This window comes from Ursus arctos, unplaced genomic scaffold (assembly GCF_023065955.2).
Source record: "Ursus arctos isolate Adak ecotype North America unplaced genomic scaffold, UrsArc2.0 scaffold_33, whole genome shotgun sequence".
NCBI classification, from domain to species: Eukaryota; Metazoa; Chordata; class Mammalia; order Carnivora; family Ursidae; genus Ursus; species Ursus arctos.
Window position 1 is genome coordinate 12,956,237 of NW_026623019.1, and position 22,391 is coordinate 12,978,627.

Below are 22,391 nucleotides of genomic sequence, written 5' to 3' on the forward strand. Positions count from 1 at the left end.
AGGGGATTTTTTGTTCTCACTGTCAAGGCTGCGGCAGGAATGATACGTGTTCTGATACCCACGGTTGGAGGTCTGGATGCAAAGATGAGCTCTGTATATTGGACTGTCAGCCCAAAGCCTGCTAACAGCAACCTGGAATTCTTACACATCCAATTCCTTTAACTATAGCCCAAATAAGCGTATTTTTAGGGTCTAGAGCCTGCCAGCTACGCATACCTCATGAACCGCACCGAGCAACAGCTAGCCATGCGTAAGATAAATCCCACGGCTGTACGAGACCCCAGACTGCTGCTGCCCTTCAGGGTTCTGAATCAGAACCTCCCCACCTCGCGGCTGAGTGGCATTGCCTAGACACACAGCCCCCTCTCCAATTCCCCTCCTCCCTGAGAGTTCCCTGGCCCTCGTCCCCTTGTGGGCAGTGGCCTCTTCCCACCGTATCTGGAAGATCTCCTGCAGAGAGGGATGTCTTTTCTCAGGCAACCCTGTCCTACCCCTGCCCGAGAAGCATGCTGGGCATAGTACCATCTCCTGGTCCTGTCTTTTCCTGTATCAGCCCTGAAATTCGCCAGCGTGCCCCAGCACCTTGCCTTATCTTGTCCATTATTCAGAACTTCTTCACAATCAGGACTACATTTCAGCCAGACCAAGGCTGAAACAAGCTTCTGTGAACGAAGTGGAAGCATAACCATCCGAAATAAACAGGGTGACCTGCTGTCCTGGTTTGCCAGGGCTGTTGGTTTTCCGGACTGAGGGTGTTTCTGGGATGTTGAACGTTCAGTGCTACAACTAGAAAAGTCCTCAGTAACCACGGTGAGTTGATTACCTTCGGAATAACTGGTTTTGTGGGAAAATACATTCTTCACTCCAAACAATTGATTTCAAGTCAACTCAGGGAATACAATCTTTGGAGACAACCTGTTGGAAACTATTTGACTCAGCTATTCAGTGTGACCCGGCTTCTAAGTCGGCAGACGTAGGGATGTTAAATATGATTTTCTGACAGCTTCCACAGGAATCTTAATATTCAGGAATATTTTATATAGACTAAAGCTAGGATACCAAAGATATTAAGAGAATATTTGTGTCTTGGCTGAGTCAAAGGAATATTTTATAGTGACCCAAGAAAAGAGCCAAAACGTGACTAGAGTCTTTCTTTAGAGATTTTTCATTAAATGTTTGATTATTTCTGGTTCCTGGTCAAAATTCACTCCAAGCAGGCCGGTGAGACCATGCGGGCTAGGAGCCATGGTTCCCCGTTTCCAGGAAATGTCACCAACAAAATTTCAAGGTCAGCTCTGCAGGTGGGTAAGTCTCATGGTTGAAAATTAGGTGAAGCTCCCTACTTTCAGGAATTCCTGAATCTATTTTCTTGGTAACCAGAAAAACAAACAAACAAACAAACAACATTTTGGGGGTGGCATGAACTTGTTCTTTAAATTTAAACTCCTTTCTTAATATGTTTTTAATAGAACATCATTTGAATCTGTGAAAAAGCCCACTTATCATGATGTTTGTGTTAGCTTGGGTTCTTCCTAAAAACATAGCCTGAGAAAAGAACTTGGATGTAGGTAGTTTATTGGAAGGGGGTTCCCAGAGTCAGCAGTGAGGGAACCAGGAATGTGAGCGGGAGATGGGAGGGAAGAAAAGCCAGTATGAGGGGGTACTATCAGGTTATGGCCATGAGCTCATTGCTGCTGGGAACACTGAGAAGTAGACAGTGTCTGTGGGTCAGGAATTTGGGAAGAGCTTGGCTTGGCAGTTCTGGCTTGGATGTCTTTCGTAAGGTTCCCAGTAGACGTCACCTAGAAACGTGGTCATCCAAAGGCTTGTCCAGGGCTGGAGGATCCTTTCCTAAGGCAACTCACTCCCAAGTGTCAAGTTAGTGCTGGGTCTTGGCATTAGGCCTCAGCTCCCTTCATGTGGCCCTCACGGCATGGCAGCTGGCTTCCCCAAAGCAAGTGATCCAAAAGGCCAAGATGGAACGTGCGCTACGTTTCATTATGTCGCCTGGAAAGTCGACACAGGTTCTTCCTCGATGTGCTATTGGCACACAGACCACTCCCTATTCAATGTGGGAAAGTCTACACGAGGGGAATTCCAGGAAGAGAGGATTACTGGGGGTCATCTGGAAGCTGGCTTCCACTTAGCCTCTGTTTCTTCATCACTATAGGGCTATCTCATAGGGTTGTTGAGAATATTAAATCAGATAACTCATATGAAGTTCTTAATAATTTGCCTGGAATAGTAAATGCTCAACAAATACTAGCTATTCCTATTATTATGAACTTCTTTCTTCCTTTCTCTTCCTTCTTTCTCTTCTTTCTCTTCCTTCTACTCAGTGGCAGACCACCTTCAAGGCATCTGTCTATTTTTTTTTTAAGATTTTATTTAGTTATTTGACACAGAGAGAGAGAGCAGCTGAGGCAGAGGGAGAAGCAGACTCCCCACTGAGCAGGGAACCTGATGTGGGGCTCGATCCCAGGATCCTAAGATCATGACCTGAGCCGAAGGCAGACGGTTAACCCACTGAGCCCCTCAGCACGACCCCCCAGAGCAGCCATTTATTTATAATTTATAATTATTACTGGCCTTATTACTGAAGGAGCTTGAGACTGCTCTCTACCTGAATTGAATAACCCAATGCAAAATGTAAGTTTCTGAAGAGCAGCAGGCTACCTGAAACATTGAGAGTCCTCTCAGCTTGAGAGCCGTAAAGTATAATTCTCACCGTATTCATAGCCTACCATCCAGTTCACACCATCCCTGCCCTGGAGTGCTTAGCTACACCTTCCTCCCCTCCTGGCATCACCCTGGTCATGCTAAGCAGTAATCACGTGAGAGCTGCTGGAGCTTGTGAAAACTCACCTGTGTCCATCATACCGGGGAATGTATTTCCTTATGGGGCCTAAATCCCCCTCCCCACACCCCCAGCTGTTACCTGGCTTTTCTGCAATCAGAATAGCATCGTGATGATTCGGTGTGTTTGTTTTGATTTGGCTTGATTCCCACTCTTTGGGGACAGCTCTGCAGATAGATTTTATTACCGTATGTCCCCAAAAGCTGCTCTAATCCTCACCTGGGTCGCATTTTAATGTATTCTCCTTTGTCCCATCCAGTGACACAGTGATGTATCCAACATCTTTGGCCAGAGAAAAACTCTGATTGGTAGAGGCACACAATATCTCCCTTTTCGTGTTGTATTTTTTTGGGGAAAATTCGATAGCTCAGCTGTTTTCTGCTTTTCTACCAGAGATTGCCTTTGAGGACTGTATTTGCTTTCCTGTTACTTGGCCATGGCCATGCTTGTTTTGACATCCAATAAAAGCCTGAAGCCTAGAGCAACGGTTCTCTACCTTCGCTGTTCGTTAGACTTGCCTGAGAGCTTTTAAAATTCCCAATACCTTGGCCACACACCAGACTAATTGCATAAGGATCTCTGGGCATAGAACTCAGGCATCAATATTTGTTTCAAGCTTCCTAGGCTGTTTCCAGTGTACCGCCAAGGTTGAGAGCAGTGATTCTCAAGTGTTTTAACCTCAGAACCTCATCATTCTTCAAAACTATTGAGGACCCCGAAGAGTTTCTGTTTATGTGGATTATCTCTACAGATATTTAGTATATGAGCTATCAAAACAGAAAAAGAAGTATTAATTCACTTAAAAATAGTGGTAATAAACCCATCATATACTAATATAAATAATTTTATGAAAAGCAGCTCTATCTTCAAGATTAAAAATTTAGGGGAGTGGCATTGTTTTACATACATTTGCCAATCTCTCTGATGGCAGGCTTAATGAAACACAGTTGGATTCCTCTATCTGCATCTATGGGCAATCTGTTGTGATTTCGGCATGTCCTGTGGCCTCTGAAAATCTCTACACAGCCATGCAAGAATGAGAGTAAAAAAAGGCAAATTTTTGTATTATTATGAAAATAGTTTTGACTTTCTAGACCCCCTCGGGGTCCCTGGACCACACTTTGAGAACTGCTGTGCTAGAAGGCTGTGCGGTATGTGAGTGCCAGATGGGTTCCTTGTGAAGCTCTCCAGCATTTCGCCCTCTCTTCCCTCCTTCCTTTCAATTACCTCCCTGTTCTCCCTGCTCTTATTCCAGTTGGCCTCTAGAGGGAGCCACGGCCCTTGACGCCAACCCAGACAGGTGTGCTGACACTGGATCAAGTCTAAACAATAAGATTAGGGCAGGGAGATCTTGGGCTATAAGAAGAAAAGGAGTTCAAGATTTGACTTCTGTCACAGTCTCTCCCGATCTCTCTCTCTCTCTCTTAGAAGGCTTGCAGTGTTTGACCTGTTTCTTTGGAGACCTGCCCTTCGTTACTTTCAGTCAGTTGGTGCAACAAAGAACCATCAGGATAGGGCCTAGAACAAGATTTTCAAACTCCATGTTCATCAGAATCACCTGGACAATTAGTTTAAAATGTAGCTTCCCGGGTCCCTACCCCCAAAACGTTGATTTCATAGGACGCAGATGAGGCCCATGAATCAGCATATTGAAACAGGCACCTGAGGTCATCCTGATCCAGGTGTTCTGGGGACATTGTTTTGAGAAACAGTGACCTGGGAGAAGAAGCAATCTGGGCCCGAGGTGAAAAGATCTTAGGCTAAACCGTCTTCCTGAGAGTTAAGGGTGCAGACCCCAGATGATTGCTGTGCTTGCTTTATTCTGTGCTGTGGTCGTGTTTCTGCTAAGGGCTCTCACTCAATGTCACCAGAGCCCTCTGCGTTCAACAGCATATCACTCATCATGGCTAGAAAATTGCCTTCAACTCTTGCTTTTCTCCCCTCTTCCAGAATCTCTTCTTTTGTTATTTTACCTGGGCTCCATCACTGTTTCCAAATGGAAACACGCTGGAGAATGTTCAGTGGAATCATCCAAGAATCAACTAAAACCAAGCAGCATGGCCCAAAAGCACCAAGTGAAAAGACTGAAAAATTGTTTTAACGTGGAGAAGGGGAAATTTGACACAAATCAGGGAGCCATCACTAAACATATGAAGACTTGTTTTAAATGACTTTACAAGTATAATTCAGACACTGGTTGGAAATTGGAGACAAAATATTTTGGTTCTTTCTGCAGAATTTTCTAAAATTAGAGCTGCCCAAAGGCTAGGTAGACTGTCTTGGGAGTGGTGAGCTTGCCATCACTGGAAGTATCCAAACATAGCTCAGACAATAATTTGGTAGGGATGACATGGAGCGGGTTCAGCCACAGGCTGGGTGATTGGAGAGGACTTTGAAAGTCCTTTCCCCCCAAGAAGTCTTGACTTAGAAACTGACCAAATAGAACACTTTTGTTCTTGTGGTGCCCTTGCTTATTTCTTGGGGAAGACCTCCTACACAAGAAACATACAAGACTAGACCAACCTGCACGTTTCATAAGGAATGAGAGCTATACATGTGGTTTGATTTGCAGGCAGCGAGGGCTTCCCTGAGAGTTCATGCATTTGCTGGGTACTCTGCACTACCTTCCATCTCTACACGTGTGGAGCGTTTTAGAGCCTTGTGCTTAGGGCGGGGTCCCAGGACCAGCATCAGTGACCTCACCTGGGAGCTTCCTGGAAATGCAGAATCTCGGGCCCCATCTCAGAATTGCCGTATCAGACTCTGCACTTTCACATCACTGTTGAGGTTAGAGGCAAAAAAAAAAAAAAAAAAAAAAGTTTCTAACGCAAAGTGGTCTATACACCGAAGTCTCCGTTAAGAGAGGGATAGTGGTTTGTCTGCACAGAGCTGACTCTCAGCACGTGCTGATTTGAAGTGGTTTGTAAAATTAGATAAAGAAAGGGGGGTGGGAGCAGTGCCTTGGGGAGATGACAGGATGGGGGTCCTGGAGGAATTGTAAAGCAGTAGGAAGATTCTAAGATAGTTTTGGAAACAAACTTGATCTACTTCTCTAATTTGTCGTGGGCTCCTCAGGGTCTCCACTCAGCCAGCTTACAGCTGCCTGTCCCAGAGGCCACCCCAGATAAGAGCACTTCATCAGTCTGTCTGGCTGGGGACTGGGTCAAAAGTCACCATGTGACAGGGGGAGAACATGCTCCTTCTGCTGGCTGGTATCTCTCCTGTACCCAGAGCTACTGCCCTTTCGTATCCTTTCATATTTGTCAGCTACTACTGCATGACAAATTAGCTCAAAATTTAGTGGCCTAAAGCAATAATAAACAGTTGTTATCTCACATACTTTCCATGGATCAGGAATCCAAGAGACGCTCAGCTGAGTGATTTTAGTTCAGGGTAGCTTCAGAATATCTGCCAGGGCTGTCACTGTCTTGACCGGGGCTGGATGATCTGCTTGCGAGATGCTCACTCTCATGGCTGTTGGGGGGGAGACCTGAGTTCCTCACCACACGGACATCTCCACAGGGCTCCACAGTGTCTTCATGGTAAGGCAGCTGGTTTTCCTCAGAGCTGGGGAGCGAAGAGGAAGCAAGGCAGAAGTCACAATATTTTTTATGACCTAATTTCAGAAATCACACTCTGTCATTTCTACAATATCCTATTGGTTACACAAGTCAGCCCTATTTGATGTGGGAGGGGACTACACAGGGCATGAGTACACAGAGTGGGGGACCGTTGGGGGCCATCTTGGGGGTTGGTAGGCACACACCCTTAGACTCTGCTGTTTCACTTTGGTCATTCAGACTTCTTCAGTACATGTCTACATATATATATATATATATATATACATGCTGAACAAGCCTAGCTCATAACACAATCAAAACACAACTTTATTTTAGTCTCCTACATCCCTGTAGAATTATTCCACGGCGGAGATCTTCCTCAGCCCCTGGCAGGCCCATGACTTCACAGCTTACTCTTAAGCAACACTAAGACCTACTGTTACTTTAGAAGCCAAACCTATTCTTGATTCAGAAATTGGAATATCCAGTCCAAAGTATAAATTCAAGCACTGAACTTGATTTAACTTTGAGTTTCTTCCCTACATGTGGTCTGGACCTGCTTTGGGCCAAAACTTAGAAAAGAGAGTGTATTTTTTTTTTTAAGATTTTATTTATTTATTCGACAGAGAGAGACAGCCAGTGAGGGAACACAAGCAGGGGGAGTGGGAGAGGAAGAAGCAGGCTCATAGCGGAAGAGCCTGATGTGGGGCTCGATCCCATAACGCCGGGATCATGCCTTAAGCCCAAGGCAGACGCTTAACCACTGTGCCACACAGGCGCCCCAGAAAAGAGAGTGTATTAGTCAATGTCTGGTCAGAAAAAATAGACACAGCTCTAGACAGGTCATGCAGAGGGATTTAACTGGTTCCCCAAGGGGAAGAGCTCCAGGAGTGCAAAAGGGAAAGGGGTGAGGGAGCTGGAGCCCAGAGCGAGACACACAGCTCAGCCACTAGAGGTGTGAGTGCCGCTGCTGTAGGCATGCATTGGATCTGCTAGGTGGAAATGCAGGCGGCTATGCTGCGGGGGAATTGTTGAAGCCACCACCACTGTGCTGGAGTTCACAATGAATACTGGAGTCTGCAGTTACCCACTGCCAGAAGGTGCCGCCAGAGCAGAAAAATGGCTTCCTTCCTCCTTCCAGTCCCCCACCTGTACCTCCATCAGCAGAAGGAGGCCCCACCTCAGGGCCTCCTAGCGAGGGGATCTGTGGATCTCAGTGTGGAAAAAGGGCAGAAGTGATACGGAGGGTCAGTGGCAGGATAATTTTCTCTCTCTTTCCCCCTGATCCACCACACCAACTTGCTAGCCGGTTTCAGTTCCTTTCAGGGTTGGGTGGAAGAAAAGAAGATCGAAAAAGGAAAGGAAAAGGAAAGGTCTTACTTGAACTAGAACCATAGACCTGGCTTGCTGCTGTCTAGACCTGACAATGCTGCAGATGACTTGCTCTTTGTGGGGGTCGTTTGTAGGCTTTTTGCAGGTCTCTGCTGGGCCCCCTCCCAAGTTCCCCAAGCCTGGGCAGATGCAGCTTTATTGCATATATGACTCGTGACTTCTTCAGCCCCTAGCATTTGCCCCAGCTTCCTGAAGCTGTAGACCCTCTCCCTCTCCTGGCAGTCTAATCAGAAAGGCCCAAGATGACCCTTTGCCAGCTCCAAGTGCTGTGGGGCCCACCTCTGCCCATTTATCCATTGACCCAAGAAACTGAAAATGTTTGCCATTCCCAACCAGTGCTTCAGACTTTTCCCAGCACGGCCATCAAAGCACTTAAGCAATTTTTCTCTCACCCACTGAATTACCCAGGCAGGAGTCAGACCCTCAACTTCCCAGAAAAGCACCTCAGACCTTCTGAGATTTTCCACTGGAAATCCATTCCCACTCTAGATTTGTAAGGAGATGGGGTTCCTAGTCCAGCTTTCTCCAAAGAGAGCCTCTTCACCTAATCTCTTCCCCACTACCCTGGCACCTTTTATATACCCATCGTATTCTCAAAGGGGTGTGAGATTTTAAGGATCATGTAGCAAGTTCTCCTTCATTGCCTTTAAAATACTGTGTGTGGTAATTCGGCACCTCACCCTGGACATTCACAGCTATTACATCTTGATGTCTACTGGAATTTGAATTTTAACCTTCTGCTACACATGCCCACATGAACTTCAGTTGTGGGAAAGTTCATGTTCTTCCCATGGGACTGTTGGACCTCAGCCAAATAGGGATATTTAAGTAGCCTCTTCGAGGGTTGGATGGGCAAGGAGAGGCAGAAGGGTCATGAACAGGAAAGGTCTTACTTAAACTCAGGACTGTATTTTAAGGCATGCCCCCAGACCCCCTCAGAGTTAAAGAAGGTTTGATCTACCCAAGGTACACATAACATCTTGGGAGAGCTGGGGATGGGGGAATGGGGTAGTGCTGCCCTTTCTGAGACTCAGCTTTGCTCTAGCCAAGTCGCATTCTAATGAGTGTCTCAGCATTCACTCCCCCACCAAATAGTGAATGAGTTCTCACTAAGTGCCAGGCACTGTGTCTGACACTGGGAGCTACCAAAACATAGACCCCACTTCAAAGAGCTCACAATCTATTAGTGCAGCCCTCGGGCCAGGTGTGAGTTTAAACCACTTACTGGAGGAGCCATGAAAAAAGGACTTTCAGCTGTGCCTGACCTCCGGACTATTTTTCAAAGTGGCTGCACCATTTTACATTCCCACCAGCAATGTATAAGTCTCTATTTCTCTGCATCCTCACCAATGCTTGCTATTGTCGTCGTCGTCTTCCTCCTCCTCCTCCTCCTCCCCTTCTTCTTCTTCTTCTTCTTCTTCTTTCTTCTTTCTTCTTCTTTTCTCCTTCTCCATCTCCTCCTTCTTCTTCTAGCCACCCTAGGGGTGCGAGGTGGTATCTCATGGTGTGTCTTTTTTTTTAAAGTAATCTCTACACCCAAGGTGGGGCTCAAACTTAAAACCCAGAGATCAAGAATCCCATGCTCTACAGGCTGAGTCAACAAGATACCCCTCATTGTGGTTTTGATACATATTTCTTTAATAACGAATGATGTTGAGCACTGTTTTATATTCTTATTGTCCATTTGCATATCTTTTTTTGGAGAAATTCCTATTCAAATCCCTTGTCCATTTTAAAACTGGTTATTTATGTTTTTATTGTTCAATTGTAAGTATTTATATATTCTAAATACAAATCTTTTATGATATATTCTAGATACAAGCCTCGTATGACTTGCAAATATTTTCTCCCATTCTATGGATTGTCTTTTCACTTTTTGGATGGTGTCTTTTGAAACAAAAATTTTTAATTTATACAAAGTCCAATTTATTTATTTTTCTTTTATTATTTGTGATTTTAGGGTTGTACCTAAGAAACCATTGCCTAATCTAAGGTCAAAGATTTACTTCTATATTTTCTTCCTAAAGTTTTATAATTCTAGCATTTTCATTTCAGTCTTGGATCCATTTTGAGTTAACTTTTGTATATGGTGTAGAGTAGAGGCTCCAAATTCATTATTTTGTGTGTGGTTATCCAATTGTTCCAGTACCATTTGTTGAAGAGGCTGTCCTTTCTCCAGTGAATGGTCTTGGCACCCTTGTCAAAAATCAATTGACCAGAAGTGTGATGGTTTATTTCTGGATTTTCAATCCTATTCCATTGATCCTTTTGTCAACCTTTATGCTAGGTGCATACTGTCTTTATTACTGTAGTTTTGTAGTAGGTTTTGAAATGACAAAGTCTGAGTTCTCTAACTTTATCCTTCTTTGGCAAGATTGTTTTGACTATTGTGGGTCCCTTGAATGTCCCTATGAATTTTGGGATCAGTTTGTCAATGTCTACAAAAAGAGGATCGTGTTATTTTCTGACTTTCATTATAACAATATGGTATATCACAAGATTGATTTTCAGATGTTAAATCAATCTTGCATTCCTAGAAAAAAAATCACACTTAGTCATGATATATAATCCTTTTTACATGTTGCTGGTTTCAGTTTGCTTGTATTTTGTTGAGGATTGCACATAGTGTCTTTGACAAATATTTGTTGAATGAATGCATGAATTATGTATGCATGAATGTTTAAAGATGGAAAGCCTCTCTTTTACAGGCAGACCTTAAAATACATGCATACAAATTTTGCATATAATTTTAGGAAATTTAAGGACATGAAATTAAGTACCCCTGAAGAGTTTGGTAGGGTGTATTATTGTGGGATCATGTAGAGAGGAGGTGGTTATGTTGAAGCAGAAAGAACACTGATTGGAATCAAAAGACAGGGATAATAGCCTCACTTTGCTAATTCCTGGGTGAAAGAACACTCATTTTGATAGACTTATATTTGTTAGATTCTGTTTCTTCATCTCTTTAATGAAGGTGGGAAGGAAAGCTTGGGGAAGGTGCATATTTGGATTAATAAACTCTAAGAAACTTTCCCTTTCTGATAATCCATAATTTTCTAAGATACTGTGTGAAATTCAGTTGTAAGGAGGCCACTTTATATATTTTGTAATTCTTGTTTAATGTCTCTGGAGTTGCTCTGGGGAGAAAGATATATAAACAATTTCACTATAGTATGATAAATGCAAATTTTATTTATAGGTGCACAGAAAAGAAAATGGCTAATCATCTTTAAGGGGGTACGATTAAGCTTTCAAAGAAGATAACATGTGAGCTGGGCCTTGAGAGACGAATAGGAGTTTGCCAGCTACAGAAGGCTGTAGGAAGATGATATTTTTCAATATTTCAACTAGTATGTTTTCTGTTTCTAAATGTTTATTTAAAAATTTTCAAGAGGTAAATTTTTTATTTGCTTCTAAAGTGTTCTCATAAATAATATGTGAAAGAAAATCCATTGGTCTAAGATGGACTTTTATATCTACAGAGGACTTGACAGTGTGTTATCTTACTCTTGAACTCTGAATTTTCTGGACTGAGTATGTGATTGAGGTTAATCTGAACAGGCAGAAAGACTATAATTTTAGGGGTCCTTAAATGATAATGGAGCCTTCTGGGTGTCAGATTGGACCTTCAGTATGACTGCACAGTTCTTTGGTTCTTTCTAATTTTATTCCTTTCCAGATGTCATGTCACCATGCCTCCAGTAGGGGGCATGCTTTTAAAATTATGTTCCTTCACAAATAAGATTCCACATGCTTTTTACTTTTGGTTCGTGGACTTTAATTTTTGTGCAATTGTCTCTTCCATAACTTGCTTAGGGTGCAGGAAATAGGAAATATTTAAAACGAGGTTCATTCCAGATCACAAACAACAAGAAGTCAAAAACATTTTTCTCAAGAGAAGGAAAATAGCTTCTGAGCACCTCGCTTTAAGGAAGTGCGACAAAGACTGTGTTCAAGCTTGCAAGGTAAAGTGAAGACGAGGAACTACCCAGAAAGCCGAGACAAAATAACACATTTTTGGGACTTTTCTGTTCAATTGATCTGACTTCGCCCAAACAATTGTTTAAATTGGCCTTTTTTTTTTTTCATTTACACATCTTACTATTGATAAAGAATAAATGAGCAATCTATTAATCTTGATAACATGCATACATCGTGGGGTGGTCAGTAGGCCAGTAGACGAGGATTAAAGGACCCAACTTCTAACAAAATGGAGAGTATCACTGGCCTACCTCCCTGTGTTGTTGAGCTAATCAAGTGAGATGTCACATATAAAAGAGCCTTTTAAAATAATTAAGCTGCAGACACGTAAGTTATTTTTAAAATGGGAGACAATTGGTCCTGCAGCTCTTCTCCCTCTGGTAGGAGACTATATACTCAAAGGGCAAAGTCTTTTGTGAATTGCAGAGCCTTACTTTCCTTGGAGAGAAGCCAGATTCACTCAAACCTTAAATGTAAGAAATCTTCGTCATTAAAGCACAGTCTTATACTAACGAAAGACTTCTACTTGGAATAGAAAGCCTGGGCCTTGGTTTGTGACTTTCCTAAATGTGAGTTATCTGTGGGAACTAGTCCCCCAAATTACAGCAGTAATCTAGATACACATACTAATTCATTTTGTTCAACAAATAGATGTTGAACATTTGCTCTGCACCAGGCACTGGCTTTATACACGGGGAATATTTCGGTGAATAAAATACATAAAAATCTCTGTCCTATTGGATCTTCCATGAGGCAATAACTACTAGGGGTTTTTGTTTGTTCATTTAATAGGATATAGAAATACTGCAGGGAAGTGTGCCTTTTCTATGCTAACATATTTACTGAGAAATGATGAGCAAATCTCTGGGTCCTTAAATAGAAATATTAACTTTTAAAATTCCATCTCACTCCTGAGGGACATTTCATTAAGAATTTGTTTTTGCCCACTGTCAATACTATTTATTCAGAACAGATAGAAGAAAGAGAAAGAGAATGGGGTTGGTGCTAGACACAGCTCTCATAGACCCCCATTTATGCTATGAACTTCCTAGCCCAGGGTTCAGGGACTCAGAATTTCTATGTCATTGTCCTTTTTTGCTTTCTATCAGATTCTTTTGTATGTCCTGGGCCCACCACCAAGAATACCAAGGGGATCCACATACCTTATGTTCAAATATTCAGAGGTTATAAACCAAGTGGAGAACCTGAGAAGTGGTACACCTAGGCGTATGTATTATTATAATGACCTAGAGGGCCAGGTTTGAATTTAGAATTATCAGACTCTCCAAAGTATGATGTTGGAACATGGTGGATAGGGAGACCTGGGCCCTGACGCTTGCTCAATCCTCCTACCCCAGCTCTGTCCTCAATCATGAGGGGCTTTTATGCAAGGGGTAGGGACACCCTAGACCGCCCCTTTGAGCAGCAGATCCTTGGTCACTTTATGGCTGGATGTTATCACCCCACTGGTAGAGTCTGCTGTCCTTGGCCTTGTGACAAGGTCTGAAGAGGTCCTCAAAAAGGAAGACACTTGGTCAAGATGGGGGAAGGAACTGCTGGATTCCACATCCCTTTGGCCCCATGAATCCTTTGCCCCATAAGGAGGGATGTTGTTTGTGGAAGGCCAGAGCAGAACCCGCAAAACTCTGTGTCCCAGGACAGGACCCCTCCTGCCTGTATCTAAAAGTAAGACCACTGTGTCCCGATGTCTTCAATTTTCTAATCATGCACAACACATGGAATGTTCTCTTTCAAATAGCCTTGGAGGCAGGAGCTGATGTGCGGCCGGCCGCCCATGCATGTGTTATCCTGCTGTCTCGGGTGGACTGTGCTAATAAAGCATTTCATACATAAAACCCAGTTCCCAGCATTCTATGTGGCCAGGCATCACTGAATGAAACGCTTTTATTGTCATTATTAATCTGTTTGACTTTCTCTGGTCAAATGTTGAAACTCAAGCACCACGATATCTTCATTTGTTTTCGTTCATCATGGCCGGCTTTCTTTTGTCTCATTTTTAAACCCTCAGACTGGCTTCATCACTGGGTTTATGTCAAATTAATTGCACAATTTCTCTGTTTGCTTTGTAACATGTAGCTTATCGTTTTTAGACACTTTGGGGTTATAATTACATAAAGACACACTGAGAAAGATCGGTACATTTCTAGTCTCTCCAAGTATTTTTTAAAGTTGTTTAGAACAGTGCTTGGAACCAAGATACTTATTTCTTTCAGTCCTCAGGCAGCTGGTGAGGCCTGGGTTGGCTCAGCTCTATGGCTATTGGCTGCTATTTTCTAGAAGCCTCTTTCCTTTACCCCAATGTGCCCTGAAGCTAAAAAGGTTAGGGAGCTTGATAGAAGTAGTTTCGCTTTGAATGTATTTGGGGACCCATGCATTTAGGGTCATTCTAAGTTACAAATCTAAACAATATTGGTATTTCCTCCAATTTGGCAGTTTATTTGCTCACCTCAATCTTCAGAAATGCCTTTCCTTCCTCCTCCTAATTTCTCCGTATTCTACTTAATCCTTCAACGCCTGCCTAATTTATTCAACCATCAAACCACTCATGCCTTTGTTCCAACCATCCTGCCCATCTTCTCCATGAAGCCTTCCTTGACCATGGTGGTTGGCCATGGACTCATAGTGTGTTTCATTCCCACGTTTCTTTTTTTTTTTTTAAGATTTGTTTATTTTATTTTATTAAAGATCTATTTATTTGAGAGAGAGAGAATGCATGCAAGCACGGGGAGGGGCAGAGAAAGAGGGAGAGGGAGAGAGAGAATCTCAAGCAGACCCTGCACTCAGCATGAAGCCCCAGTTGGGGCTCGATTTCATGATCCTGAGATCATGACCTAAGCCAAAATCAAGCATGCGATGCTTAACCGACTGAGCCACCCAGGCCCCCTTTCGTTCCTCCATTTTATCTGCACACAGCACCTTGTTATTTCAGTGCTGGTTTCACATACATAAATCAGTGAGATTATAGATCCCAATGAGGTTATAAATCCTTGAAAGAAAACATTTCTTATAAAGCTTTGTATTTGTCACTCCACCTACGGAAGTGCACTTAACATCTACATAAAATCTGTTGATTAATTGATCGTGACTATAGTCATAATAAATACCATTTCCTGGGTACAGGGCTTAGAGCACAGTCTGTCTAGAGTCACACTGAACTGGACTGAATCCTGACTGACCGAATCCATTCCGGCCACTGACTTCACCAATTCCTCATCTATAAAATTGAGATCAGGATGGCACCTCCCTCTTGGGATTCTTCGAGAATTCAATGAGCTAATCACCAAAAGAACTACGTGGAGGAGTTGCCAGAGAATGTTAGACAGTAATGATAATAATCAGGACCTCTCAGACAAGGGGATTATTCTTTACGTGTATTACCATTAACTCTTGTTATGATTCTACAAAGTAGGAATTATCCTCAGACCTATTTTATAGATGAGTAAGCTGAAGCTTATGGAAGGGAAGGATCCGGCCCAAGGTCACAGAACAGGATTGGAAGCCACGGCAAGCTGGCTGCAGGGCCCCCCTTTTTAACTACAACAAGATGCCGAGTGACAAAGAGAGCTGTATCAGAAGGTAATGGCATTGTGCCTGTCCAGGCCCCTGTTAAAGAAGCATGCGGGGAAAGTGCAAGGATTTCTAGGTAAAGGAGTCCTGCTCTAAACTAGAATGGGAGCTCCGATTTGTCTGAACATATGCACGACCTAGTAGCAAGGTTGCCAGAAGTCAATGAACCAGGAGTGGGGGAAATGGGGGGGGGGGGGCGTGCCCTGGTGCCCAATGTGGAGAATGGAGGGTAGGGAACGGAACATGACATTTGGTTCTATATTCTTGGAGACCTCGAGGGCAAGAGGCGGCAGACAGATGATGAAGCAGCTGTTTTCATGAGGGATGCTGAGACATAGAGGGATAAGCAGCCTGGCTGGAGGCAAGCGGCATTCTCCCCACTGCACGGGCCTGGCTGTGTTGCAATGCAGGTGCACCACAGCACCTGGGCACCCTCCGCTGTAGGCACGGCGCCCTGGGTGCAGACATTTGTGTTCTCACCGAGGGCTCCGGCAGGAGCAGTGGTGCTGGGGGACCCCAAAGTGGCTTCCTGGGCAGAGCAAGGGTAGAAGCCCTTGGAAACCCGGAGCACCTGTAAGACACCTTGTGGGATTCATACTGAGCTGTGGTTATGCATCATGCAAATGAGTGCAAGACAGTGAAAGCCAGCTGCATACGTCTTATGGACCGACTGTATCCCACCAAATCCATATGTTGAGGTCTGACTCCCAGTAAGACAGAATTCGGAGATGAAGCCTTTAAAGAGGTGATTAAGTGAAAATGAGGCTGTTAGGGTGGGCCCCAATTCAACATGACTGGTGGCCTTACAAGGAGAGGAAGAGACACCAGGCTCACAGGTGCACAGGGGGCGGGGCAGCACATACAGACGCAAGAAGACAGCCATCTGCAAGGCAAGGCCAGAGGCCTCTGCCAGCACCTTGACCTTGGACTTTCAGCCCCTGAAACTGTAAGAAAATAAATTTTTACTGCTGAAGCCACATCGTCTGTGGTATTTTTATGGCAGCCCTAGCAAACTAGTACACTCTTCCTAAAGAAGATTCATGTCATGCCTCTAGGCTGGTGAGGCCTGGGGCAACTTGGGGGTGATTCACATTTAACTCTTACTCTCTGTGTTTAAGGCAGGCAGTATCACTCATTTTATAGAATAGGAAACCAAGGTCAGGGAAGGTAAGTAGCTTGCCCAAGATCACACAGCAACTAAATAATGGAGCATAGATTCAAACGCAGGTCTCTGTGACTCCCCAGTTCATACTCCATGTGACACAGCCTACCTTCTCCCACACCATCGCCAATGACGTATTTTACCCACGTGCTAATCACTCAGTGATTAACAGGACCAGAGCATCTCCTACTGCCCTGGTAATCCAAGAAAGATGGTGCTTCATTTATGAGTGTACAACTGACTGTGAGGTAACATCAAATCCAAAAACATGTGCTGAAAAAGGAAAATTTGATTTTTTTTTTCACTTACTTGAGAGAGAGAACGTGCACAAGCCAGGGTTGGGGGGAGGGGCAGAGGGAGAGGGAGAAGCAGGCTCTCCTCTGAGCAGGGAGCCCGAGATGGGGCTCAATCCCAGGGCCCTGAGATCATGACCCAAGCAGAAGGCAGCTGCTTAACCAACTGAGCCACCCAGGTGCCCCAGAAAATCCGATTTCTTAAAAACATTTAAAAAATATTTCTAAACCATTACTATTCAAGGCCATAAAATGATCTTAGTAAGATGATGTATAGTGGGGCCCAAGGCAGGTCTATTCCTGCGTAAATGTGCATTGGACAAGTAGGGGAAGGAAGGAAGAGGGGACAAGGGAGGAGAGGAGACAGGGATTTCTCTCCACTTCCCAAAGTCAAAGGCTATGTCCTCATCATTTCCAAATCTCCACTCCCCCCCACCCCGCCTGGGGACTTCCAGGGTTGGGATCCATGGGCTTGCCATGTATACTTGTTGATTGGTCAACTGAGCAAACAATGGATTCAATCCTCTAATGAGAAGGAAAAAAAAAAAATCCTTGGGCCTTTTCAATGACCTAAATTCATCAAAGTATTTTGGGTTTTTCCTAATTTGCTTTCTGTTTCATTTAAACAAATGAGGTGGAACTGAAGGGGAAGTAAAGATTGAACTGAAGAATTAAGCCCTAGACCAAAGCAGAGCAAAAAGGGGTCCTTGCCTGAATATTTGAACGGCATTAATGAAAACGTGTCTCCCTGTTTCCCTTTACAGTCTTAATGGAAATCAGCTCTGTCCACTGCCTCAGGTGAGCTGGGAATGTATTTGTTTCAGGTGGCTAGGAGATTTTTGGTCTCTAGTCAGAGACGCCGACAGCTCAGAAGACGATATACAACAGTGGCAAACAGAGATAGAAATCCAAATCTTGAGCCAGAGAGACTTTTTTTCAGGCTGCTGATTTTTTAGAACTGTGTTCAGAGCTCGTCTGTTATTTTAATTATGCTCAAAATAATTATCAAAAGGCAGAGCACAGAGGATTTCTAGGGCAGTGACACTGTTCTGTATGATGCTAGAACGGTGGGTACGTGTCATTGTACATTTGTCCAAAGCCGCAGCTTGTACTCCACCAAGAGTGAACCTTAACGGAGATGATGAACTTTAGGTGATAATGATGTGTTTAGCAACTGTTACAAAGGCGCCAGTCTGGTGGGAGATGGTGGTAAGGCGGGAGGCTGTGCGTGTGTGGGGACTGAGGCTATCTAGGAAAGCTCTGTACTTTCTGCTTAATTTTGCTTAAAAAATGAAGTCTACGAAAAAATTATCTACTGAAAAAATAATGTAATAAAACCCCATCCCCATTAAGAAAAATGGCTAACAAGGTTATGAACAAGACAAAACAGAGATGTCCTTAAGGTTTTCAAGTACTACTCTAAGACCACTTTACTGTAGCACCCTTTATTATAATAAAATGCAAAAATTCCTGAGCACTCTATTCAGATTTTGACGAAGCATTGTGGGGGAAAAAAGGGAGTGTTTTCTCACTTTACCTTGGCTTATTACAATTATTAGTGTAGTAACTATAATATCTTAATTTTCTTAGGTGCCAGTTTTCAATTAGTATGAAATTAGTACAGTAGGTAATCAGGGTGAGTTACTCTGTGTCGGTATCCCAGTATTTCCTTGGGGACAGGGAAAGTTCTAACAGCTGAAGAATCTTCACAAATATTTTCCCATTTTTTCCCAATAAACTCATCAAGTTATTAATTTCTAACTCTGTAGAAATTTTAATGGGCTTTCAATTACAATGTTTCCACTTGACTTGCAAATGGAAGATACCTCCATCATACTATCTGCTATTATTATAAACACAGCTTTGAGTCTGAACAACCCAATGCTGATTAGAGGTCTTCGACATTAAACATTGGTCTCATTTCTAAAGTTTAACAAATAACACAATACATAATTCTCTGGCATGTCCAGTCCTTTTATGTCATGCAGTTGAGCTCCCTCTACTCACGTGACAAGCGACCAGAATGCATACTATAATCAACTGAGCAGGCTGTGATTAACTTTGCACAGAGCTGTCCCCAAACTCTGTACAAACTCCATGGTGGTTCTTAGATAAAAACATGTCAAGGCATATTTCTCTAATGAAGAGAAAATTTCCAATTAAGAACATCTGATATGTCTTATTTTTTAGGTGATTAATCAAATTAGCACAGGGCCTGGCCAAACTGTCTCTCGTATTATTTTCACTTGCTTCTGCTACACCAAGCCAATCATTTGCAAGGTGCTGGTCTTTATAATGTGGTTGGGACCATTATATGAATGAATTAATTGAACAATAATGCATTGAGCTCATTCCCATTATCCTGAAATGGGGCATGTTCCAGCCACATCTGCGAAATAAGTAGATGCAGCGTGATTCCCATGTTTCTTGAGTGTCTGCACATAGTCCTGTCAGAATAATCAAAGAAAGAATTTGCATTTCTTTTTCTTCTGTGTTACCGGACAATACTTAGCACAGCAGAAATTCACCTTTGGGATTCTTGTGGAACATTCAGAATAGGACAGGATCCTCAATTTCTTGGAAGATAATTTTATTATTTCTTTTTTATTGAGAGCAAAGAAAGACCTCATTTGACTGTCCTGTGTCACTTCCCAAGCACTAATAATGTGCTTGAAAATAATGTTGTGAAGTTGGAGCTGGTAGCTAATAGCTCTGAACTCCATCTCCACGAGCCTGATTACTTGCTCTCTTTATGTACAGCAGCCGTTTAAGTTGCAAATAGTAGGAAATGAGCAGCGTCTCAGCTGTCTTCCCATGACAGACATTGTCAACCATCTGGTGCCCCCCATACATACAAAGGTCTAAGTGAATTTATTTACAAAGCACTTAGACCACTCCAGTGAAAGGACCAGCATTCTGTCTGACTCCAGAACCAATTTGGAACCGCTTTGCTCTAATGTCAATAATTTCATTACTATCCCAAATAAGGTGATGGTGGTTATCTTCTGACTAATATCTTTCCCAGTCTGGGAAAATTTTCGTACCAGCTGGGCTAATAAGGTGGCTAAGTATGGAGCAGGAACCTGCTCAAGGACGATCTGTCCAGAAGTCACTTGGAACTCCCAAAAGACTCGGGGGGTTAATATGTCTGGAACATCACTAGATTAAGCTCAATTCCAAAACCTTAAATAATTTCTGGGGGTGCGGATGCTGTGTGCCATGCCACTCAGGTCCCTCTATCAGGACTGGAGAACTTATTCCTCCAGTTGTTTCTGGGAAGGATGTCCGCTGATTGTCCTCAGAGCTGTTCTGCCCAATGTCACAGCTCTTCCTGGGGCTGCCAGCTTCCCAGGCTTGGTCTGGCCTTCTCCCTCCCAACAAGAGCTACCCAGAAAGACCATCCCAGCTTCAGCGCTCCTCATGGGGTCACCTCAGGCCTTGGTTTACACCACTACTTTTTCCCCCTCCCCACCCCACCCTGCTTTCTTCCCTCTCCTTGCCTTCCCATCCACAGGTTTTCATCCCAGAGGCACTTCCTAATAAACTATTTGCATGCTCATTTTCATCTCAGGGTCTGTTTCCTGGGGAACCCAACCTATAATCTCCTGCTTCCCTTTTTCCTTAGCTTTTGAATATTATTGCTTTCTTGCAAATGGAACTAGCCTGTGGAGAATGTCTTGAATATATATATATATATATATATATATATATGCTTTTTCTGCATGAAATTTCTGAGGGTGTAGACTGTGCCTACTTTATAGTCTACACCCACAGAACATCTAGTGCAGTTAGGATATAATAAATGTTCACTGAACAGAAGAAGCCCCAAAGTGGGGTGGAGTGGTGAGTATTATTACTCATAAGTGCTAAATATTTTATTCAGGGCTAACTAGTAACTTCAGAGGACTGCAAGTAAGTTAAGTTCATTTGGGCCTACCATTATGCACAGGCAGCTACATTAAACAATGGAAAGTGCATGCATTTTGTTTTCCTTTGGATATATTTGAGGATGGGGAAACTGACCTCTTGCAAAGCAGTAAAACGGAATTGTTAATTGTCAAATTTCTTATTTCAATACATTTTTGGAAAATGTCTTGTCATTGCTGTTTTTCTTTTCAGCTCCGCATATAGATTTTTGTTGGCCTTTTTGTTTCTTTTAACGGATCCAAATTTAGGACTGATTTACTAGCAAGTAATGTCCTCAGACAAGTAGATTTATAAATAATGTGAGCCACAGTTAGTTGGGGTCACTCTACCCCCTAAAACCTACAGGAGATAGCCTCAGTCCTCCATCCCATGATTTGTGGAAAGTCTAAGGTATTCCTCAGTGATTCTATGAATTTCTGGAGGGCTTACATTCTTGTGATCAGTTTTGACCCCAAGCTCCTATTCTGCTAAATCTGAGTTTAGGGATAGTCTTTTCCTAACCTATTACTTTCTTTATTCTGTACTACGTCACTACAACGTAGAACCCAGTCTTCCCTCCCCGCCCCCTCTTTACACACGCACACACACACACACACATACACCCACACGATTCACAAGAGGTATTATTATATGTAGCCAAACTTACAAAAGTTTTGAGAAGGTGAAAGTTATGTAACACAGAATGCAAAAAGCATGACTACTATATTAATCATCTTCGTCCTCAAAAAACAATTCTTTCGTCCTTATCTGCAACAATTTGACAGCCTCTCTCTTTTATTTCTCCTATGTGCTCACTTCTTTTTAAGAGAAGAAAAAAAACTCCCCTCATTCTCCCAGAGAGAATAATTTAGCCCTTTCAGACACTTACTAGTCCGGTCATTTTGACAGCATGTGACAGAAAACCCAATTCAAACTGGTTTCCGCAAGAGTTTCTGTAAGTCTGGTAAGTTCAACATCAAGGGCTAGATCTTACTTCAGGAATGGTGGATAAGGGACTCCGCCGTGTCAGCCCATCAGCTTCCCTTCTCTCAGTCTGTTGGCTCTATTCTTACTGATACTGGCTCCCTCTCGGATGGCCTTTGCTCACTGTTGTAAAACGATCACGCTCACTTTTCACACAATTTGCAGAGCGACACACAGACTGGAAGAGGGGGACGGCCCGGGTCGCCGTCTCGGCAATCTGACGGCATTGCATTGGCTGCGAGTGGGTCACATGCCTATCTCTCAGCCTATCGCTGTGGGCAGGGGAATACAGCGTGCTCATTGGCTTAGGCCTGGTTCCCAGCATCCAACCCTGGAGCTGCTGGGGGTGGGATCAGTCTGACTCAAACCACACGGAAGGGTGGAGCGATTCCTCGGCGGGAAGCCAGCTGGGAGTGCCACAGAACGGTGACGTGTCACAGAGCAACAGCCCAAACCTGCAGTATCAGGTACAAGCTTAACCCACCCTCGTATTTACTTTGGGGCCTCCCTCTGAATGTTTAAGAACTTCCTGAAGTCTTAAAACGATTGCTTTAATGTGCTTGCTCAATTAAGTCTGGAGACAAAGGCCGTCTTCCTACCCATGGACAGTTTAGAGTGGGGAAGTTTTTTGTTTTTGCTTTAAAGTTTTTATTTATTTATGTATTTAT

General features: G+C 43.3%; 2 long non-coding RNA genes across 3 annotated transcripts in view; one reads left to right on the forward strand and one right to left on the reverse strand.

The window, feature by feature from the left end:
- Positions 1–1,573: 1,573 nt before the first annotated feature.
- LOC113270252 (uncharacterized) lies at positions 1,574–21,885 on the reverse strand. Of its 2 annotated transcripts, none has more exons than XR_003321759.4 (3): positions 21,734–21,885; positions 6,198–6,424; positions 1,574–5,636 (listed from the first exon to the last, which is right to left on the reverse strand). It is a non-coding gene; the product is annotated as an uncharacterized LOC113270252 (long non-coding RNA). The 2 variants fall into 2 exon arrangements; XR_006411701.2 differs by having other exon boundaries at positions 2,591–5,636; positions 21,629–21,885.
- A 192-nt stretch (positions 21,886–22,077) lies between these two features.
- Positions 22,078–22,391, forward strand: part of LOC123002127 (uncharacterized) — a 35,349-nt gene continuing 35,035 nt past the window's right edge. The window contains exon 1 of the long non-coding RNA XR_006411678.3: positions 22,078–22,190. This is a non-coding gene — a long non-coding RNA (uncharacterized LOC123002127). The remainder of the gene's footprint in view (positions 22,191–22,391) is intronic.